Below are 21,347 nucleotides of genomic sequence, written 5' to 3'. Positions count from 1 at the left end.
CGTGAAATAATCTGTAAGAAACCTGCATCACTATTCTTGTTTAAAAACTCAATAAATAACAATTCTGCCATCAGTTGAGGCATGAGGGTGCGTAGATGACAGAACTTTCCTTTTTGGGTGAACTATCTTTTGGATGCACATAAAATTATTCTGCTCTGACTTGACAGTTTATTTTATAAAACTGTTGTGTGGTGAGAAAATGTGAATGTAAACAGCTAGAATCCTAATTTGGTGGCTTTAACATGATGGACAAATTAAGAAATATTTTATGCATCAGTATTGGTCTATGGTAACAAAATGAGAGCGATGAGAGAAAAAGCGTGGAAGAGAGGAATCTGGTAAGAGAAATAATCACGTTTAATATTAGGTTTCTGTAACCAAGCTTTTACCGCGAGTGAGGAGTTCGGCCTGTGTTACTATCGAGGTGCACTGCCATAATAAAATAAAAGTTGTGAATGTGTGAATAACTGTTTCCCCTACTCTTATCATGAAAAACAAGAGATGCTTACGTGGAGACATGCTGCAAACAAACGACTGGAAGAACAGACTTCATCCCGGGGCGGCTGTCAGAACATTGAAATGTTTTGTCAGATTAATGAGCCATGTTAGTCTCACTCCTGCAATAAACTCAATTTAACCAAAAAGACTTCGAGAAGGACCCACCTGAGAACATGCTGGAAAAGCTACTGCAATCTGCAGTAATTTTTTTTTAGAAACGGCATCGTAATTAGCCGACTTGTGAATGTAGGGTGACCCAGTCACAAGATTTGATAGAAATTATTGCATTTTTCATTGCATATTATAAATCAAATTTCTGTGTCAACTTAACCAGCAGGGCTTTTCCTCCTCTGGCATAAGATCATGAGTGAAAGAGAACTCTCTCTAAAAATCTAAAAGAAAAACGTAAAGGCATCTACTCAAACAGATACTTTTTGAGGGATGTTTTGATTTCAGTTGAATGATTTGCTTGAGTTTATTTAACTAGCTATAATATATTTCCGGCTAACACCTGATTCTGACAGCCTAACTGTCCTTGTAAACCAAATCTGTTGGCCTCATGAAAGATTAGTCATCACGCATCCCAGAAACCATCTCTACTAAAAATAGTTTAGTCTAAGCTCAGCTTTTGAGATGGATTGGTTGTCAAGTTTTGCCATGAATCTGGATTATTTAATGAGTCTGTAAATTAAATTTAATAGCAACCCAGCCAAGTCATCAAAGAGCTTCTGGAAACTGGTCTCACAATATATATATCTTTATGGTCTATTAAATTTATTCACATAAAATTCAGCATCTGTGAGCCCAGCTTTTATCAGAAGAGCAGGAAATATTTTTTTATGATTTATGACTATTTCAACCTGATTCATAATAAACTGATGAAGAAAAAATGCATATAGACATCTGTGTGGCATCTTAATTCAATGTCAAAAAATGAAGTACAGAACATGTGATGGATGGAGAAAGAATGTTTCAAACACATCTTGTCCGATTTGCTGCATCTTTAATTAGCCAAATGGCACAATAAAACAAACCCTGCATTAAAAATAGTAGGAAACAAGGCACATGTAACAAGCTGCCAATCAACATTCTTAATAGTTCCTCTCAGGAATATATGCAAAATACATTCAATATTAATTCATGCCCAAAGTTCTTTTTCCGTTTTTATTTGTTAGGATTTCACAGCATCAGGAAGAGATTAAATGCATGAAGACATGAAAGCACACCTCTTAAAATTATTAACCTTTATTTTAACAGAATACCTATTGATCTTCTCTTTAAAGTTATGAAATAATTCTGAAAAAAACTGCTGTTACAATAAATGTGCTTAAACACAATATATGTTATTAATAATAATAATAATAACAGTATTTTTTTATATATAAATTGATAATCCAGTTTTTGTTTGGTCAAGAATGGTTTCAAGCATTTAAGTTAAACTGAATTTGCTCATAATTTAATATTTTGCTCATAAATAGATGAAAAGCTAATTATGAATTTCAGCGTAGCTCTTAGTGATAGTCCCATAGTCTCATCTACTGCCAGTAATGTAACAAACCAGAGTATGTTGATTAGCATGGTGAGTTATGTTTGATATATATGCATATGCATATATGACCATATATTAGATCATAAAACAATCAGCTGTAAAACATGATATATAAAGTTATATGAAGTCCAGGTTGTACTGTTTTAGCTGAATTGCATGTGCTTTGAGATCATCAAGCATCAAAGATATTTGGAGCATGTTCAGTTTGAACTCTATTCAAAGTGCAAATACTTGGCTCTAGACGCTATCCTTTCTAAGGCTTAGATAAAATCATAATTTTGCCTTATCCATATGCTGTATCAGTGACTAAGTGTATCTCCAAAAGCAGCTAAGAGTCTTACCAGAGTCAAAGACAGGACAAAGGAAAATAAGACAAGATTATGTTGCTGATAATATAAGAACTGTTAGGGTGTATTGCTGTATAGACCATATAGACAGGTGCATAGATGAATAGGGGAACTGAACTCACATTAACAATGCAAGAAGTTTCAGATCATTTGCAGGTGAACAGAAAAACCTGGATGCTTTTGGGTTCATGTCACTGACGAGAAAAAAAATTCAACTCATTAAATACAGAAAGCTAAGACAAAGCTAGCTTTGTCATCATCACCAATGGACCGATATAATTTGTGATTTGTGTGCAATACAGTCAAACCCTTACTGCTTAATATCGTATGATTCTCAAAGAGGTTCCTTAAAGGGATATGTAAGCCAAAACTATTTTTAATTTTTTTTTATGTTGTGGAACAGAAAATAAGATATTTTTAAGAATATAGAAATAACATTATAACAACACCCCATTGACTTTTATTGTATTTTTCATATTTATAATATCTTCTGTTCAGTTTGGAACAACATTAGCCTGAGTACTGTAAATAATGATGTTTTTCCCTTTAAGAACATATTATCTTTAGGAATCCAAACCCAACCCCCCCCCCCCCCCCCCCCCCCCCCCACAATCAGATTTATAAATGCAGGGGGAAAAATGCATTAAATATGAATAAAATGTTTGGCATCCCTCTGGTTGAACTCATTTGATTTACTGAATATATTGATATTAGGCCTAAATAAAATATTAATTTTTCAGAGAAAGCAGCCAGATCACATCCAAACCAAATAGTCCACTGTCGAAGAATGAACATAAATGGCTTATCTTTGAACAGCAGATACATACTGTGCATTTAAAAGCCTGCGTCAACATTTCAATTGAATTTATACTGGCCGATTTGCCAATCGTCCGCTTTTCACATTTTTAACAAGGCATCACATTTTGACCTTATCTGAATAAATGGGACCAGGTTTTTCCCCCCTTGGTCCCGCGTCCTTGTTATGCCCAATAAATGAGAACACTTCTTCACACGCTGCTTAGAATTCTGTTCAGTACCTGTTTACCAGACACATTCCTTAGAAAGCACACCATGGGACTCTTTCCTGGAGTGGGGCATGTGTTTGTTGCTGTTGTGTGGCTCTCTTTTTTGATGCCTCCATCTTTAATGTTGGCAACCTCCCTGCTTCATCGTGCAGGACGGTGCCTTCCAAGACTGAGACAGTCTGTGAATAACGTCTTAGCAGTCCAAATGGACTAGTTCCGCTCGGATAAGCGATGCCCGGCCACAACAAGGGGTTCTGTTTCATGGTGCTTCCCAGGGACATGTTCTCCCTGAGCCTTTGCTATTTAGTTATTGCCAGCCTGGAAAACGTAGAAGTTCAGCCAGAGACCTCTGCGTCACACGGTTTCATTGTGTTGCACATGTTCAGACCCATCACTATGTATTTCTGCAAACACACATTTAATGGGGGAAAAAAGCACATGTACTCCTCGACCCCTTAAGACTGGTGCATTTCCTTTATTCTTTTTCTTTTTTTTTACTAATTTGTCATCATGCAACGTTTCCTCCATCTGGAGTTTTCCGCTGAACTTTTCCCCTCCCTTTTTCAAGCCAATGACCCCTCATTGAAATTTCCCAGAATCAAACACAAAAATGGGGGGGGGTTCATAGTCAGCAGCAGTTCAACTTTATTTTTTTCTTGTCTTTTTCTCATTAAAAGGAAGAGGATGGCTGTAGTACATGAGAACAGTTATGTGAAACAAAACTCAAAGTCTTCAGAGTGATTCAGATTCAGAGTGATTGTTTCAGCATGTTAGCAGTCGTGCTCATTTGGATCAGGACGGAGAGGTGTGGTCTCTCATCCAACCAAAGACAGGACAGGGGACCATTTCGTCTGTGATTTTCATGTGCACACCAGTGCCGTATTGACCCAAATGAGCGACTGCCGATCCATCAGAGTAAACGTCGACAACTTTTCTCTAACATTCAGGACTAAAATAACTTTTCATCAGCTTTCCTTTACACTGCAGAGAAGTCAAGTCCGGTGGCTGAGTCCAATCATTTTTCTGGTTTATTGTTGAGATCATTAAGTACGATACAGGCCAAATGACTAACATTAGTAGTTTTCGAAATGGGATGCTGGGAATGCATTAATTACTGGTGCAAATGAACTGAACAGTGTATCAGGGTGTAAAAGCTGATGGTACATGAAATATGAATGATTGTCACAAAAAGAGGGGAAGGGAAAGCATTACTAGCACATAAACAGGCCTTGCATTAAAAATAAACATTGAATGTCAATAAAAATAAATTACTCTCTTTTCATATAAAAGCTGGGTACTTGTGCTTTCTTTTCTGTTCAGCAATTTTGGTTTTCTTTTGTAAGCAATATATGTTATGACGCATAAAAATATTGCACACTTTAACTCTACAATAATTGCAAAGGAACAAGTTACTAATAGTGCATCGACAAATAGTTTTGCTAAAATTGAAGTGCAAACCACACAGTCAGTATTTAGAGTCTATAATCATTTTGTTCTTTTATTATATACTTTATTTTATTTTTTTTAAAAGGGGTTAGAAATGTAGAACACCTCCTGCTCATTTTAGACAATTCAAGAAAATGACTTGGAGCCCAGCCCAAGTGTTTCCACCGGAGCCACTTTTAAACAGTTCAAAAAGCACCTTACCCTAAATTTCTCTCCATTATACAAAAATAAAAATATTCTAGCATTCACAGAAAAAGCTATTTGACCTCTTTTTCCAAGAAATTATCGCTGCCCATAGCTCTTCTCGAGCCAATGCCGAACATCTTTAAGGTTGTAGAAAAATGGACCCTTTCCCCCAAGATAAGCAATTTTATTCTTCTGTACGATGCAAACCCGCTCGTAGGCCACACCGTAGGCTACATTGGCATTATTGTCCATGCAATCTGCCACCAATTGGCACTGAGGTGGCAAAGAGAAATGCTCCAGAAGTTTCCGAGCGGCAAACATCCTCTCCTCCAGATTACGGTGTTTCCTCACTTCAAACGAAAAATTCTCCATGGGAGGAGCTGCCCAGCCATCCGAGGGGTGAGCCTCATCGATGTAGACAAGCAGGAAGTCTGCCACATCCGAAAATTCCTCCACCATCCGCCGGAAAATCGGCAGCTGGCTTATAAAGGGGGGTCAAGTGGCGGACCCAAAGTTGACCACTAAAGGGCGGTTGGGAGACTCAAAGTCCAGCAGATGACACTTGTTATGAGTCTTACTGCTGAGGTTCCAGCGTCTGTTGATGCCTGGGACCTTCACCACCTTGGAGTTTGGAGCAGCTTCACCCAGCTTCACCTGAACAAAACAGTTCAACATCAACAATAAATATTTCTGAGGACTTCAAAATCACTTAGTGGGCTTATTGTCCTCTCTTGTTATGGAAACTCAAGTGACGTCACCAGGTTTGAGAGCTCATATTCACAGTTGTATATATACAAAGAAAAAAAAACAAATTCTTTGGGGCTTTGTCACTGCTCTAAAACGATGATGTTTTCGGCTTGCACCTTTTAACACCATCTGTAAGAACTTTTAAGCATCTTGTGGAAAAAGTACAACACATGATCTCTTTGATCTCACGAAAGACTTTGGAGCCAGATATTTGTAGTAAGTCGTATTTGAAAAAGCCATTTCTGTGACTTTATAACTAAGTGCATATGAATTTTGGCACTGTTGGAAACACACATACAACTCATCCTCTCATCTTTAACATTATTTTGACACTAAATGATTTTCTACGCAAGACTTTGGAACAAAACAATGATTCAGTTATGGTGCTTTTCCACTGCATGGTACAGTTCAGCTCGGTACGGTTCGACTCGGCGCGGAACGGTTCGGCTCGCTTTGCTTTTCCACTGCGTGGTACGACTCGACTTGGTACGGCTCGGTTCGGTTCGCTTTAGCTCGGTTGCTTTTCCCCTGCAGTTAGTACCGCTTCAAAGTGGGTGGGACTGATCATTAATAGTTGCCGCCTCTACTGTCATGACATCATCCTAAACGCGCCACATTTCAAACGCACAACACAGGAACAATGGAGCCTATCGAGGGGATGGTGTTCTTGATTCTCGGCATGTGGATGTTTTTAACTTCAAGACGGAGAAATGTGTTTAAAATGAGGCTGATGGCAGCAAAACAAATTACTGCAAAAAAAACAAAAGAGTCTGGGAACTCTTACAATGTAGCGAAGATGACAACATCACTCTAAGCTAATCTTGTTTAGGGTCTCAATCGCTATATTGTCACAAAGCATATAATGAATTTAGCTGACAATTTGATGTATTAAAATGTGTACTCTGTGTATTTCAGATGTATCATATTTTGCAAAGTCGCCGTCACAGACCATCTGTTTGGACATTTAACAGAGCTTCTGAGTGGTGGGGTGTGATTGTTCCTGGGTTTATAAACACGCAGTGGTTGGAGAACTTTAGAATGTCGAAAGAAACGTTTATTTACTTGTGCAACAAACTGCGTCCTGCGATGGAGAGACGGGACACAAACTTCCGCGTTTGTGTACCTCTAAAGAAGAGAGTAGCCATTGCACTGTGGAAGCTTGCAACCGGCTCTGAGTACAGAAGTGTTGGACATCTTTTTGGAGCAAGCATTTCAACTTCAAGCCGTGGAAACCACATACCAGCTAGCACCAAAAACATTGCTGGGGTGAATGTTGGCTACTACATCCTTGGAGACTCTGCCTATCCCTTGCAGAACTGGCTATTAAAACCATTCATTGGCACGCTAACAGCGGAACAGCGGGTCTACAACATGAAAATCTCCAGAGCACGTGTAGTGGTTGAAAATGCTTTTGGTAGATTAAAAGGAAGATGGCGTTGCCTTATGAAAAGAAATGACTGTGCGGTGGTGTTAGCTTGATGATACCTGTTGCTCTAATCCACATGCACCATTAAAAAGGAAAGTACACGTTTGACCGGTAAATTTTATTGGGCAGAGAGTTCTGTTCTTGTCGGTTCTGTCACTGTTCTGTACTGTTACTCATCGCCTGTACAAGCATCCCCATGACGTTGAGAAAGGCTTGATTGAATGCAGCCGTGTGCATTTTCCTCCCTCCTTAAGGCCGCTTCCTGCTCTCTTGCTTGCCGGGCCTCATCTATTGCCATCTGCAAATGTAGCTCACTCTGTGCCCGGTTCAGTTCCTGCTGTTGAATATCAGCCACCTGCATTTCTCTTAAAACAGCAAGATGCTCCTGATGGTGCATGTTCCGTTTCCTCTTGCCTGGACACAAATAAAGAAAAGTTATAATTGTGATTTTTTTTCTAAAGGTTTTTGCTCAAATCAAAAAAAAAATTATGAGTAAAAATAAAGCTTATCACATATCATCGATTAATTTATGAAAGAACTGTTCATTAACAACCCCATGATCTACAGTGTGAACTAATCAAAGTTACAGTAGCTAGCAATAATGTATTTATGTTGAGCAACAGGATTTCATGATATATCCAATTTTAGTGCAGGCTTTCAACACGACATAAGAAAAGGATTAGGTAAGCTTAGTCTAAATATATCATCTGTAACATTAAGTGTTTTAGTCATATTTCATACCTGGTACCACACGCTCTGGTGTCCTGCTGGTGCTGCTGGAGGTTGCTGGTGTCGATGGTCATGCTGGTGTCAAACTTAATATATTTTACACAACTTTACATACCATCCTCGATTGTGTTGTCCAACAACGAGGTGGCCGAGTCCAGGGCACCCTCTCTCCCATTGCTCGCAGGTCGACTTCCGTAGATAGCGTCCATTTGGTCGAACCACTTCCACGTTCTTCTGTTTACACCACTCCGGCCGTTGTGATCCTTTATGGCTCGGTAGTCACTTTTTCGTTTTTTTAATTTGTCCCTACACTGTTTGTAGGTCCGGTGGTAGCCGGGTGCGAGCTATGCTACTTCTTGGAACACTTTTTCATTCCGTGTTGCCCCATCCAGCTCTCGCTGGATCCGCTCCTCGGCATACAACGAGAGGAACGTCTGCACCTCGTCCACTGACCACGATTCAGGCATTTCTTTTTTGACATTTTTTTAAATTCTTTTATCAAGTAAATACTCTAAAAACAGGTGCTACCGCGTTGGCTGTTGTCTTGCTATTTAAATCTAGCGGGTTAAGTATCTCGTGTTGCAAATACAATGACGCTGGTAGTGACGATTCTGTCTGACCAATCAGTGATCTGCAGTGTTTTCACGTCACATTTTAGTATCGGTACGGTACGCTTGGAACCTCAACAGAGGTGGTACCATTTAAAGCGAGCCGAAGTGAGCCGTACCGTACCGTACCATGCAGTGGAAATGCACCATTAACTGAGCCGTACTGAACCGAGTCGTACCGTACCATGCAGTGGAAAAGCGCCAAAGCGTGCCGAGCCGTGCCGTACCGAACCGTACCATGCAGTGGAAAAGCACCATTAATGATTGAGGACAATGAATGCACATAAAGAGAGTGTATGTTACCCCACTGGGTGATTTTTGATTGATTTTTAGTTAAAAAGTAACAGGAACATGAATCCAGACATGTAATGAATTAAGAGCATTGACCCAAGAGGTCGCTGACTGTCTGGAGGGCAAAGTTTATACCTTTATAAGGATAAATATTACTATCTATCTATCTATCTATCTATCTATCTATATACGTGTGTGTGTGTGTGTGTGTATATATATATATATATATATATATATATATATATATATATATATATATATATACACATATATACACATATATACACACATACACACACACACACATATGGAAGCAATTAGTTGAATATTGTAGAAATCATTGGGTAATACTTTATGCCACAAGGTCCATATTACAATTATTTTATGCAAACTGAAAATTGACAACTAATTAAAATAATAACTGTAATTGCAAATTTTTCATAAGATAAAAATGTACATTGCCCTTATTGTACAGCATTTTCATCAACATCTGTTGTTTTTAAATGCGCTTTAAAACCAATTTGACGTCACTATGTGTGTTCATTGATATTATGCAGTACTTTAAGTAAATATGCTGTAGCGAGGACACTAAAGTCTAACGAAATATTCCATTATGTCTACTTAACATTAAAACAATATGGACAAATGAGCCGCTAAGCCCTTAGAACTTGTCCGAGTCATACTCCATAGTGTGCAGACCAAGTGCTCTCAGCTTACCTGTTTGTAGGCATCCAGCAGAAAGCTGTTCCATATGGAGCGCACGCCGGCTGTGGTTAACATGCGCTGCCACTCACCCGTGGAGCCCGAAAAGCTCATGAGTGACACCACACGCTTTAACAGCACTATCGAATCATACAGCACGAAAAACAGGCAGTTGGAGAAGAATCCAGGCAAGATCTGCAAAGTTACCAGACGGTCCACACTAAGCATGCCCATTTCGCTTTGATTTACAGGTGGTTGACGCGTACTTTTGCTTATTTAAGTTCACCTTTCCGACTCTTCCTTGTCAGATATCATCTTTTCTGCCGTCTCCCTCCTAGGAAACTTTCATTCACCTACAGAAAGCAGAGCCGACCTAAGGATGTGGGCGTTTGCGCGCGGTGAGCCCGATTCTGCGTCTCTCCGAGCATCAGGCGTCTTTACGTATAGAGGAGCGCTTGTGCCAAACGCCCCCCTCCTTTCCGCCTAACAATTAACCAAAGCTACCCGTCGGGCAGGTTTCTGAGTCGCTCTGCGTCTTTTTATACCGTAAATCATTCCGGGCTCTGAAATAAATCCTGCGGGGCTGGTGGGAGCGTGACGTCATAACAAGGGCTTTCTCTCCGGATGGGACATGCAATAAAAAGATGGAAACAGATTCAGTGTTCTTTTAACTTCAGTTGCTGATTACAAAAGGAGATTACGTGTCCCTGCATGAAGAGACAGGTTAACAATTACATTGATTTGCCTGAGATCAATCTTTTGTGCATAAATGTGTTTTATAATGATACAGTGAGGTCTAAAAGTTGAACAATGTCAGTTAATGTTTAAAATTAAAACGAGATGACAGACAGACAGACAGACAGATATAGATAGATAGACAGACAGACAGACAGACAGACAGATATAGATAGATAGACAGACAGACAGACAGACAGACAAATAGACAGAAGGATAGATAGATAGATAGATAGATAGATAGATAGATAGATAGATAGATAGATAGATAGATAGATAGATAGATAGATAGATAGATAGATAGATAGATAGATAGATAGATAGATAGATAGATAGATAGATAGATAGATAGATAGATAGATAGATAGATAGATGTAAAAGTTGTTCGTCCCACATTTCCAATGAAAGACTAAGCCTGTCAGGACAAGGCTAGATATGTTTGTTTATTAAGATTAGATCGTTATAAGTGCTGCAGATAAGTGAATGCTTATCATTGTTCCAGATGGAGGAGCATAATTCTGAGCTCTGACGCATGACATAACGCAATACTCTCTCACCCATTGAAAGTGAGTCCGGGGCTGTGGCCTCTCGCACAAATATTTCTCCATTGTGATTGACAACGTGAAGCCATCCTCAACAGTGTTTGTTTTTGTTTATCGCTAAGGTTCCCGATTCCCTGCCAAACTGGTTCGACTGCTGAAGTCAGACGAATTCTTTACATCTAATGACCAAGTTTATCTGGAAGTGGCGATCAAAGCACTTTAATCTCTGGGTGATGACCCCCAGTGTGAATCCAGATATGCGGCGAAGCGACTAGAGCAGCACTGTCTCTTATCCCATTGACCCAGAAACTTAATTCATGCCAATTAAGGTCAGCAACACAAGGATTCCTTTGTCCAATGGTCATTTGCATCTCAAACACACATATCAGTCTCTGCGTATGTACACAATGTTTACATGAGAGGTTGCATATAGTCGTTTTTACCTTAGATCTTTGTCCAAAAGAAATCATGGAGTATAGCAGGGGATGGAGAAATTATGAAAATCTTTTTATCTAGTTTATTTTATACATCAGTGATTCCCAGATGCATAGTGCTGTAACAATAGCAGGACTGACGAATATTAATCTCCCTTTCATGACCAGCTCTTGGTGGGTCCCTCGACTTGACATTCAACTTGTAAACTTGTGACAGGTCGGCAGCTTCATCTTCTTTACTTATAGACCAAACTTGCTGTGTTTGGGTGTCCGGTCTGTAGTGTTTGCTAATAGTTCAACTTCTTTCTAACTAACTCCAGGACAGTGCCAACAAAGTGTCGCAATTATGCTTTTCAACTTGGTCTAATTCATTTGGTATGATGGATTGTTGTTTTTGGAAATGAAGTCCTCAGAGAACTTCAGGCAACAGGATATTACAAAAATATGCAGAGCCATAAAGTCTATAATATGCTATGCAGTTTATGTTTACATGGACATAAATATATATATTGGCAAAAGTTGCCAGGAGATCCTTGCCAGAGCAGAATAATCATTCACTTTTGGAAGGTTATTTTGAGACAGCACTTTTTATTTATTCCGCAAATCAATTATTTCCTGCTTAAGCCGTGTTTGTGGAGAGTTTGTAATTGTTACGATGTATCAGATCTTTTCAGATGGAAATTTTTCACTTTTCACACCATAAACAAGTTGCTTACTGTAATATCTTTCATGCCAACTAATTTTTGATATTAGGATCCCTTAACAAAACACAATATTCTCAGAGTAACCTCAGAGCTGCATCGCTGAACTCATAACCCTTCAAGTCCAACTTTTTCTCAGCTGTTATGACAAGATATGCTGTAAACGAACAGTAAAACTGCATTTATGAATATGCTACATCTGAATTTCTCCTGATAACACCAGAGCCAGATAGAACTTGATCCAAATGAGTTAATACGTGCTAGATAAGGCTAATTTAACATTAGACGAATGATGAGATATGTAATGTTAAATCTGGTCATTACTTCACTGAAGGTGTGGCTGCATATTTTATGATTGCCAAAAACCAAGCAAACTCCAGAATATTCAGAAACAGACCTCAGTTTATCAGCCATCGCATAAAGCAAACCCCAGGAATTTCAGAAAGGTAATCAGCATTCAAAAACAGTATAACATGCTGAATAGAATAATATTCATTGAATAAGGCTGGGAATGTTATGCAAACTATTAAAGAATCTTTTACTTGGTGGGAACAGTCAAATGAACACATGCTATGATATAAGCAGCACACTAGTGGGCTATATCCTAATCCGTTTTATTCATTCAGTGAGTCAAGGTGGATTGTATGTTTGTGTAATTGTTGTAGCTTGGAATTGTAAACTACCTCAACTGATTCATATGTTCCCCACAAATATTTACTCCCATCTGTGCACAAGCAGGAATTAAGCCAACAGACAATGAGCTTTAGAATGCAAACTTGGCCGGCAACGTTTTATCCACAACAATGTATAACAGGATTGTAGCCAAAAATTCAATTACTACCTCTGCATCGAGTGTAAACGGAGAGACAGTCACCCATTCTAAATGCACTCTCTGTGCACCACGTCAACTTGTCTTTCCTGGACTTATAAGAGGTTTAAGCTGTCTCATAAAGTGCATCCAGACTATGTGCTACTTGGCTCAGAGCACTGTAAATGTAAGGATAGTTTACGGTGGGCATTTCAGCAAATTTCCAATCATTTTAAAATTGCTTTGCTGGTTTTTTATACCCCGGGCAACCACTCAAATCAACTTTATAAACAGTTCAGGCTAACGACACACATACAGTACAATAGTATCTTAAAGTCTGACAGCATTAATGAAAATGCTTGTTTTTAACTTTTTCCCCATTTAATTTTTTTCTTTACAAATTATGTTATCAGCGTAATTTTGTAAAAAAATATATATATATATTTGTGAAATGAAAAATTAACATACAGTATTTCAGACTGTCTAATTCTAATATAAGATCCTAAATAAATAATACATTAATTTTTTTATTCTAGATATGTATATATATATATATATATATATATATATATATATATATATATATATATATAAAGAGAGAGAGAGAGAGAGAGAGAGAGAGAGTAATATATGAAATATTACTGCATTTTAAAATAACTGTATTTTAACATATTTTAAAAAACTATTTTATTCCTGTGATGTAAAGCTGAATTTTCTGCAGTCATTAATCCAGTCTTCAGTGTCACATGATCCTTCAGAAATCATTCTAATATGCTAATTGCTGTTCAAGAAACATTTCTCTGTATCAATATTTAAAACAGTTTTTGCTACTTAATATTTTTATGGAAAGCATGATGCACTACAATTCAAAAGTTTGGGGTAGCTACATTTCAATAATAATAATAATACTTTCAGCAAGGATGCACTAAACTGATCAAATGAAAATTGATCTATTTTAAATAAATACTGTTCAGTGGACTTTCTGTTTATCAAAGAATCCGGAATTTGCGTGTTTGAGATTGAACTTAAATTCACCCTTTTTATCATGATACACAGAAAAAGATTAACAGTCTCTATTACACCACAAAATCTGAAAACATACTTATATAACAGCCCAAACAGTGGGGTCTGCTGACTAGGCTTATGTTTTGACTGAAAAATGTAATGCAGAAGTATCAAGTGGGTCAGCAGCGGGATTCGCTGGCAGGAATCAGATGCATGTGCAGGGATTACATCTAAAGGCTTATGGGCTCTCTGCATGCCTGCCCAGCTGTGACAGAAACAGCACTGCTTCAAACCGCTGCTTCATCATATCATCACAAATTTGTGCCTGAAAAATGATAATAATATGCAATTTAGAATAATTTGCATTTTAGGTTTAAGCTAATAAAAAGTTGAACGAGCTGTGGCGGGGTGAAGTAGGACACGACACGAGAAGGAGGGTAAACCCCGAAGGGTGGATTTATTAAATGAACCGGTGGTGCTGTGAGGTGGTTTGGGTGTTCGGTGCTCGGCGTCTTGTCTTGGAAGTGCTCTAGTGCGGTGTGGGTCCGTGCTCTCCTGTGGCGTTGGGGCTGGCGGTCACACGCTGCTGTCTAGCCGTTTCTCTTGGAGACATCTCTCACCTCTGTGGCTGCTCGCGGGGTTTAAAAGGGCAGCGGCTGATGACACGCAGGTGTGGCCGCTCAGCCCGTGATGAGTAAGTGCAGGTGTGTCTGCGCCGTTGCCAGGGCGACGCTGATGAGCGCCCGGGACACGTGTCACAGAGCAAATTTTGAGGTGTGTGCAGGTTACATGCTACATATGATGTAGGTTGCAACAACCTGAGTTATTGATTTCAATGAATTTTAAATCGATCAGAGCATTTCAGAGAACTTGTGAAAAACATATATATAAAAATTGAGAAAATAAGCACCATAAAGAGAGCCTTTCTATAAGACAAATAAATATCTGCCAAAATACTTTGAAATCGCCTGGAGTTCTTGTAAACACAGTTATTTTTCTCATGCATAATTATTTAGCTCCAAAAATCAAAAACACAAGGCATTGATTAGCTCATTTTTAAACAACGGTTTGCACACAAACAAAGAAGCATTCATAAGTCAGTTGTTCAATACAAACCCTGAGAAAACAAAGGATAAAAAAGGATAGATGTTCTACACCCTACCCTTACGAAAGGAAAATATATTTACCAATATATTTCTTAAAATATATTGTGATATATTGTAAATTATTATTTTCCCTTTTTATTTTTTAAAATATTATTATATTTGAATACATTTAATAATATATTAATGATACATATATTATATAATATATTGCAAAATATACAAATGATTGCCGCTTTCAATATATTGCAATATATTGGAAAAAATAAATATATATAAGAATATATGCCTAATATATTACATGATATTTTCCAATATACTGCAATATATTTTTGTTTCATAAGGGTACTTGAAGAAATATGCATCACATTCATCCTTTTTCTTAAGTTGTGGACTGTGGACATTCGAGGACTTGAGCCTGCCACAAGCCCAGTGTGCCTCCATTCTTGCGAATGAGAGACCTCCTTCAAATTTCCTCGAAATGCTGGCATGGAGTTTCGCTACGCTCATGTGTATTTTGTTTTGTTTGTCTTGTCTGTGCCAATTGAATTATTTGCTATACAGTCTGTGTAAACCCTGCGGTCTGAACATGAGGTTAGCAGGATCTCCAATTTGGGCTCTAAAACTTGGTTTTCTGAATGTATGTTCAGAAAGAAATTCAATTATAATTAGGGGATTTCTGTGCTTTGCACAAAAACTCTGCATTTGATCTTTCATTCTCACAGGGCATTACTTTGAGTCAAGAGAGATTCTTGAAAAAGAAAAATCTCATAAAGAATTTAGCTCTGATTCCAGTCGTGCAAAAGTTATAAACACATCGAGTTCTGGCAATCCTGAGTCATGGTGTGTCACACTAGATTGTTTCTGCATGACTCACACCATTACCATGGGAAAATGCACTGGGAGGGTGTTCTGGGATCTTCTTAGAAACATAACTTAGTACATAACTCAAAAAATATTTTTACAATTGTAAACTTAATCTGGTGTAGTGATCAGTTTCCTGTGACAACCATTGATTCTACTCCAGGGAGCACCTGCACCTGTCGGCAGGATAGTCAACAGCCAATATGCTTAATATTCATTACAAGAAAAGGAAATAAAAACATTTTCTGGCATCCTGGCTGATTTTATCAATGGTTTTACGTACCCCTTTCACATTAGCTATATTAGTACTTAAGCTAATTGTGTCATTACTCAAAAGTCCAAAACAACAGGATGGAGGATAATTGGATTAATACTGGAAAATGTCCATTATCTCAGGTAGCTCTGACGTAAATTAATCAGCAAAATTGACTATTCTGCAAACCACTTCAAAAAGAGATTACAATCATTTTACTGACATTGCTATGTCCCCTTACCCTCACTGATTCGTTGTAGAGCTTTAAGGGACTTTTTCACTACTTCAAATATAAATGTTGTCATAATTTACTTACCCTCATGTCTTTCCAAATCTGTATGACTTTGTTCAGTTGGGGAAAAAAGGAAAAAAACTGTGCTGAGTTCTCTTTGTCATGCAGTTAATGTGCAATGAATGGAGATTGAAATTAAAGTCTAAAAAAGGGACACAAACGCACCATAAATGTATTTAATATGACATAAACATCTGAAAAGTAATTAATACGACTTGGTTACTATATTCAATATCTTCTGAATCTGAATTACAACTATCTGAAATTTACCATCACAACTTCTCTCATAATTTCTCATGAATACGGCAACAAGAGTTCAAATATCGTACCTTTTAATACTTTTATGGTACCAAGATTATTTTTTATTTTAATTTTTTTTAAAGAAGAAGAATAAAAAAGATAAAATCTCATACAAAATTTAATTGAATGCACAAATAACAAATCATGAAACATGGAATGCTCCAAAATAATACACTGGAAATTTACACTAGCCCAGCACATACCATACAGCTTTTCTGGACAAGGAATCTTTATTTCACCTTTCCAGGTGAAAAAAAAAGACAAAATGATACTGTATGCACGAGGGTGAGAAAGACTGATTATGATGTAGAGAGAAGAGAGTTTTTTTGTGTTAATGCATTTTTTATGAAATGAGACAGAATCTCTTACTAATGATACTGAATCCCTAACTAATGATGTTTAGGAGCTGTTCGATATCCTACTTCTTATCCATGCCTCATTAACGCACCTGGGAGAAATACTGCATGGGACAGATGATTACAATCATCATTTCCCTCTGTCTGTTTCAGACACGCTATATTTCCCTGATTAAAATCCAAGACACTATCTTGGAAGTGATTAATTGCTGTGGCAAGTTTGGCAGGTGCAAGAATGTTACTGCAGATGTTTTGCTGGTAAGCACATTGAAATGATCCAGAAGCTTCATAAATGGAACCATAGGACTGAAAAACAAAAATTGTTGAGAAATTTTGTACTTCATGAGACTGTAATTTGAATTTAATCCATGTGTAAACTGATCACAGAAAAGCATAATTTGTCTTCAAAGGAATGTCAATGTAAAATAACCATTTAGTCTGTGTGATATGTGTGTGTTTGCACATTCAAATATGGCACAGCATTTCACTCTATAGACTTCTTGTCAAAGATGCCAATCGTCATTGGTCCTTGTGTGAATAAATGGCAGAATTGTTTGAGTTAAAATGTCTGACCAGAAGTCATATTCACTGAAATGAAAACACCAACCCAAACTCATGCAGCGAAATATAGCCTTTTGAAAAGGTCTGAAATGGCAAGTGGAAAATCCCAGGAACCCTACCGTCTTTGAGTGAGGTTTGCATAGTATCATATATAAACAGTTTGAACTGTTTCCTGTATTTTTGGCTGCCTCTGAGGGGGGTTGAATGCACAGGTTTGAGAGACAGCTGGGGGTGGAATAATGTCTCTCTAAAAGAAAGAAAAAAATCATCTGGACGTTCTTTCCACCAAGAATAAACACTGCCTGGTGACCACATAATCATAAACAATGAAGTATACAGCCTGTATAGCCCTTGCCCATTACATCATAGCTGGTGTATATGTACGTCATCTTTGTCCATTACAAATCCAGTAACACACAAATACACTCCAACACAGAGTGCTGCTTGAGAATAATGGCTTTTGGACCACTGCTCTATTGTTAAACATGTTTGCTGTAGGTCCAGCACTTAAGATTCAAAATCTAGCCATATGCAATCCATATGGACCAGTTAATAATAGAGCAGGTGCAAGATGGTCATTCTGCATTACTGGTGGTTCATGAATCATGGTATATGTCCCTTTATCTTCCACACATTTATTGTCATTCATTTTCATTCAGTCATAATTTGTTTTATAAATTAACAATATACGTCATACTACCACCTCTAAAACCATTTTTAAAGATGTTATATATATATATATAAAAAACTAAAATAAGGATTGAACACGTCACCATTTTTCTCAGTAAATATATTTCTAAAGGTGTTGCTGACATTGAGTTTTCACCATATGTCAGTAACAACTCAAGTAATCCATTCATACAAAGACAACAAATCAAACAGGTTCAGAAATTAAGTTAATAAAATGGAATGACACCATACAAAAGTATTGAACACATGAAAAAAGAGAGGTACAGAAAGGCATGTAAAGCCATTACATCAGGTGAAATCTAACAGTAATTAGAAAGCAATCCTGCCCCTTGTCAGTGGAAATTAATATTAACTGGTTCAGTTCCTACTGATGGACGATACTGTCATTATAACTGTCATTTTGCATTATTGACACACTGTTTTCCTAATGAATGTTGTCAGTTACTTTGACGCAATGTATTTTGTTTAAAGCGCTATATAAATAAAGGTTACTTGACTTGACTATAAGAAGGTGTCTTATTACCAAGGTGTCACATAAGAAACATCTCATGATGGGTTAAACCAAGAGCTCTCTCAAGACCTTCGCAATAGGTACAACAGGTACAATTGTTTCAGAGAAAACAATAAGTAATGCACTCAAACGCCATGGCCTGTATGCACACTCACCACGCAAGACACCATTGCTGAAGAAAAAGCATGTTGAAGCTTGTTTAAAGTTTGCTGCACAACATTTAGACAAGCCTGTGAAATACTGGGAGAATATAGTGTTCAGATGAGACCAAAATTTAACCCTTTTGATGCCATAATACTCACCATGTTTGGAGATCTCTTCCACTTTCAATATCAAGACTGAGGTGCCTTTCCTCAAGGCACTGAACCCCCAACTGCTCCCCGGGTGCCGCAGCATAAATGGTGTGTGTGTGTGTGTGTGTGTGTGTGTGCACTTTGGATGGGTTAAATGCAGAGCACGAATTCCGAGTATGGATCACCATACTGTATGTCAAGTCACTGTCACTTTCACTGTTTCTCCATACAGGAGACATCTTGAAGCTCTCATTACCAACAAAGGATTTTGTACTATTTTGTACTAAAAAAAAAAAAAAAAAAAAAAAAGGTATTAAATGATTTTCAGTAAGCATGTTCAAAACTTTTACCCTGTATTATTCCATTTTATTACACATAACATAACATTGTTTTGTTTTCTGTGCATGAATGGATTACTTGGGTTGTTATCGACACCTGGTGAAAATTTTATGTCAACTGCACCTCTATAAATATATTTTGTGGCGAGTGGGGCGGGGCCGAGGGACGTGGGAACAAGGAGTGAGGCCGACAATGATTGGGCAAATCAGTGGCACCTGCGGCCCACCGCCGGTCTCGAGTCCCACGTAGGAGATGGAAGGATATAAAACTGGAGCGATGACAGTGAAGGACGAGAGAGGACCAGGCCTGGGCTTTTAGTTGTGTTTTGGTTTTATTTTGTGCGCATCAGTCGTCCGTGAGGGGCTGGTGCGCTGTTATGTGTTTATTTTGTTATTAAAGTTTCATGTTGATTGTCCGCCGGTTCCCGCCTCCTTCTTCCAGATGAATATGAAGGTTTAAACCATTACAGTGGTGCCAAAGCCCGGGAGAAGGAGGGACGCGCTGCTGAAGATCCCTCGCCGCTGTGGGGAATCCGCGGTGCCACAGAGCAGGCGAGGAGGATGCCGCCATGGACGCTCGAGGCGGTGGACTGGAGCGAGTTGCCGGGGACGGGCGAGCTCGCTGCCGACCGCCCACGATAGGGAGGGGCGGCTGCCGTCCGTGAGGGAGCGGAGGAGTCGGCACCATTCGTCAGGGGGCCGGAGCCTGCTGCCTCCGTGAAGGTATCCGGAGGAGCAGGGAACGGGGGACTCCTGCCGGCTGCCCAAAACCGGAGGAGCCGTCGCCGTCCACCGGGCGGCGGAGGGGTGTCGTGCCGTCCGCCGAGGGCCGTCCAGTGCCACCGCCAGGCACCGCGGAGGAGATCACCCAGCCGGTGGAGGGCCGAGCAGCAGTGCGTCTGGGAACCGGAATTTATTTTATTTTTTTCTCTCTCCCCTCTCTCGTCTCTGTCGCTCCTCCTTCCATCTCCTTTTCTCTCGCCTCGTCTGTCCTACCCCCAGGTTCCCGCAGGTCCCCGTGAGCGGTCCCCCCCGGAGGGAGGGGGGGGGGGGGAGTAGAGCGCAGTCTCGAGGCTACCCCCCGGCCTGCGAGGGGCGATGGGGGTATGTGGCGAGTGGGGCGGGGCCGAGGGACGTGGGAACAAGGAGTGAGGCCGGCAATGATTGGGCAAATCAGTGGCACCTGCGGCCCACCGCCGGTCTCGAGTCCCACGTAGGAGATGGAAGGATATAAAACTGGAGCGACGACAGTGAAGGACAAGAGAGGACCAGGCCTGGGCTTTTAGTTGTGTTTTGGTTTTTATTTGAGCGCACCAGTCGTCCGTGAGGGGCTGGTGCGCTGTTTTGTGTTTATTTTGTATTATTAAAATGTTGTTTGATTGTGCGCCGGTTCCCGCCTCTTTCTTCCGGATGAATGGGAAGTTTTGATTCATTACATACTTATATTTATATTATATATATACTCAGAAATATATTTACTGAGAAAAATAGTGACGTGTTTAATATTTTACTCACTATATATATATATATATATATATATATATATATATATATATATATATATATATATATATATATATATATCTAATGCCTACTATTAATTTAAAAATCCTGGAACGTAATGTTCCACAGTTTCCACAAAACAATTAAGCAGCAAGGTTTTCAGCATTTAAAAAATAAACGTTTTTTTTGAGCAGCATATCAGCATATTAGAATGATTTCTGAAGGACCGTGTGAAACTGAAGACTGGAGTAATGATGCTGAAAATTCAGCTTTGCATCACAGGAATAAATTACATTTTATGTGTGTGTGTGTGTGTGTGTGTGTGTGTGTGTGTGTGTGTGTGTGTGTGTGTGTGTGTGTGTGTGTGTGTGTGTATATATAAATGCAGTCTTGATGAGAATATGAGACTTCTTTCAAAACCATTAGCAATTCATACCAACAAAAACCTTTTAGCAATAGTTTACAAATAAGCCTAATAAATAAAAAGATGCATATGATGAACAA

General features: G+C 38.8%; 1 pseudogene; it reads right to left on the bottom strand.

Moving 5' to 3' along the window:
• Positions 1-4,047: 4,047 nt before the first annotated feature.
• On the bottom strand, positions 4,048-10,091 carry LOC132111427 (type II iodothyronine deiodinase-like; annotated as a pseudogene).
• Between the last annotated feature and the right edge of the window lie 11,256 nt (positions 10,092-21,347).

This window comes from Carassius carassius, chromosome 31, assembly GCF_963082965.1.
Source record: "Carassius carassius chromosome 31, fCarCar2.1, whole genome shotgun sequence".
NCBI lineage: Eukaryota > Metazoa > Chordata > Actinopteri > Cypriniformes > Cyprinidae > Carassius > Carassius carassius.
This window is presented reverse-complemented; position numbering and strand designations above follow the sequence as displayed.